Raw genomic sequence first — 3,676 nt, forward strand, 5'->3', positions numbered from 1 at the left:
GATGGCGCCTGACAACAACAAAGTGGCTGTAGGATAAGCACTAGACTGCAAGCCATAAGGTTGGCAGTTTGAGCCCAACAACTGCTTTGCAGGAAACAGATGAGACTTTCTGCTGCTGCAAAAGATTTAAAGCCTCAGAAATTCTACATAGGGTGGTCATGCATGGAAACTGACTCCAACAAAGGGTGTCATGAGTTGGCGCTGGCTCAACGGTAGATAGATATCTGTCTATAGTTCTCTCTATCAAAGGAAGGAGCTCTGGTAGCGTAGTGACTACAAATCGAGCTGCGAACCTCAAGGTCAGCAGTTCGAAACTACCAGCTGTTGCATGGGAGAAAGACGAGGCTTTCTGCCCCAGTAAAGATTTACAGCCTTGGAAACCCTGTACAGGATCGCTTTGAGTCGGAACTGACTCCATGGTATACCACCGCCGCCGCCATGTATCTATCAACACACACAGGATAAGGTGCAAGTTAGTGGAAGGCCCATGCCACCTGAGTCCTAGGGTGTGCAATGTTCCTATGTCCTGTAACCCCCTTCACTGCTGATGGTATAATTATAAAAATCAGAACTGGGGTTCAATTCTGATTGCCTGAAGCCCCTGACAAACACTTGTTCTACTAGAAAGTCAGAGTGGTCAGTTCACAGGGTCACAGCAAAATTCTCCAATTAGCCATCTGGTACTTGTGAAGCCAGGATGGGCCCATGTTGGGTGTTATCAGTGGGCGACTGAGTTACAGGTGATAGGGTCACGTGCCTATGGAGTTTTTCCATCCCTTTCTATCTATAATCAACACTAGCATTTGTGTCATCACGTTGTCTATTTACTGTAGATATTCCGACTCCTGATGCTGGACTGTGGGATCAGCACTGGACTTCGAACCACAAGGTCAGCAGTTCAAACCCACCAGCTGCTCCTTGGAAACCCTAAACAAGGTCGCTGTGAGTCAGAAGCAACTCGATGGCACTTAACAACCACCACAATATATTTTATGAACCTATCTCGAGCCCTGGTGTGGAGCTGTAGGGTCAATACTGGGTTGCTTGCTCACTGCAGTGTCCTGAGTCCAGAACCCCTAGTGGCTCTCGGAAACCCTATACAGGGTCGCTGTGAGTCAGAACCGGCTCGACAGCACACAACAACAGCAAACTATTTAGTATGGCTTATGAATTCCTCCAGTGTCTCACAGTTACTAGCTTTCTGCTGTCTCTGTTCTATATCCCGAGTGTCAGCCATCTATTTGTTTTCCTATATAGCAGCTTTGACGAGTCTCACTCAGTACAACAAATGCATATAACAAGTAGGAATTTGTTTGCTTTTTTCTTTTCTTTTTTAAAGCTGGAACTTGCCAGCTGGACCAAAGCAGCTGAAGGGTCTTTCAGGCTGACCGAGTTCTGTGCCGTCAAATCAGGCCCCTCCTCGGCTCCAGAGGAGGCAGTATGGCCAGTTAATGTGCTTCTGCAGTCAAGGTTTAATCAGAGGAAGTGGGAAATCACCGCAAAGAGCTTTCCAGCAGAAAGCAAATGACTTGGGGCTACTGACCAGCATTAAGCTGCCCCTAACTCTCCCTCCCTGGCAAGAAACCAACACTCTCAACACTGACAACAGGTTCATTCCGGAAGCTTGACAGGAACCCACTGCAGCTTGAGAACGTGCCAGCTTGGCTCCTAACACCAAGGAATTTGGATCTTGTGATGTCAGGAGCTAGGCATTGCTTTCAAGGACAGAAAGCCCTAAGCGGCTGTCTCGCTGCAGTCTATCCTTCTTGACTCTGAGATTGTGTCACTGAGGAACAATAGGGAAAACACACCAGTTCACCTCAGAACAGCCTCGTCCTCTATCCAAGGCTGTCTTCTTCGGACTCGTTCTCATATAAGATGCTAAAGAAGAAGCCCCCATATGTCCCCATAAGACACAAAATGCTGAAGACAGGAATTTAGGACAAGCTGTGATGCTACAGACCTCTTGACAATGTCCTTAAGGACGAAGTCCTCCAGCCTGGCATCGTGTCTCAGGGAAAGGTTGCTGCAGAAGAAAACTGGATTACTCCGCGGGGCCTCGAGCCTGCCGTACAAGAAGACAGAACACAATGTCTGCCCTTAGAGTCTAGATTCACACCCTTTCATTAAGGCAGGCTTAATTGTAAAAGTTATGACTCATAATCCTATGATTCTAATCTTTCCAGACTGGATAAAAATGGAAAAACACAACAAAACCAGAACTGTGTAGCATTTAACTGTGTGGATGTATTTTGAATGTGGGGGGGGTGCGGGGGGTGGGGTTGCTGAACCAGCTTCTTAGAGCTTATGAACCCACCTTCCTGACTTTCCACCCTCAATCTGGATATAGGTTATCAAGGACTGAACTGTGTCCCCTCAAAATGTATATTGCAAATCCTAACCTGTGTGGTGGCCATGATCCCATTGGGTGGTTTTTTTTTGTTATATTAATGATATAACATTAGTATAGGGGGTGTTTTAAATTGATATCCTTTTTTTCTCCCTGATCTCAAAGGTACACAGCCTTTCTCAGTCCATGGACCTAGAGCCCGAAGATGCTCCGTCTCTCCATGTCATTGCTTTTCATGGTAGAGTCTCACGCTCCACTCATGCTCTTCCTTCTTAACGGTCCTGGGATCGTCGGTTCCTGAAATAAAAGATGAAGTTTTAGTTACACACAAGTGGATCTTGTTTGAGGTATAACAGAGATTAGACAAGCAAGGAAGTGAGCAGAGATGAAGGAAGAGAGATCCCCAGCTGTGGGAAGATGGCCCAAGAACAGAAGCTCAAAGGACAACAAGGACCTTCCTCCCTCCAGAGCCCACAGAGAAAGTTTTCTCCTATAGCTGGTACTCGAAATTTGGAATTCTCACTGTGTCCTGGTGTGGAGCTGTAGGATAAACATGGAGCTGCAAGGTGGGTTTGAACCGCCACATTGCGTTCCTTGGAAACCCTATACACAGTCACTGACTCTACAACACTTAACAATACCAGCAAGCTGTGAGGAAAAACAATTTGTTTGTTAAAACCATCCATTTGTAGATTTTCTGTTCTAGCAGCCCTGGATAAGTGAGACATAGGCCCTCCCTCCTTTGAAACTCTTTGGCATTTCATTTATGATTTTCTTCTGTGATGGGCAGTGGGTGACAAGAGCTGAGGAGGAGCGGGGAGGGTCGGAAGCACCCTAGTTGGCCATGTTGACTGAACTGGTTCTCATGGGAGCACACAGTGGTTCTCCTTTATGGTCATGTTGGGAATGTTGGGCGTGTGTAGAACTAAGTGTTGTTTTCAAAAGAATGTCAAGAATTCCTAGCATCTAGAGAGCAAAGCCAGGGATGCTAAACTGATGTGTGCAGGACAATCCAGAATCAATAAATGGTCTCAAATAAAATGTCAAGTTTGCCTTTGTTGAAAACTCTGGAATAGGCCAAAACAACAACAAGAAGACAAACACTACCATTACCACCATCAAAACTCACAAAAACAGAAAAGGAAGACTGGAGCCAGAGAATGAAGGCTTTGTGTTCTAAGCTAAGGGTCTGTGTTCTGAGCTAAGGGTCTATGTTCTAAGCTAAGGGTCTGTGTTCTAAGCTAAGGGTCTGTGTTCTAAGCTAAGGCTTTATGTTCTAAGCTAAGGCTTTATGTTCTAAGCTAAGGGTCTGTGTTCTAAGCTAAG

Source organism: Chrysochloris asiatica, unplaced genomic scaffold, assembly GCF_000296735.1.
Source record: "Chrysochloris asiatica unplaced genomic scaffold, ChrAsi1.0 scaffold00029, whole genome shotgun sequence".
Classification (NCBI taxonomy): Eukaryota; Metazoa; Chordata; class Mammalia; order Afrosoricida; family Chrysochloridae; genus Chrysochloris; species Chrysochloris asiatica.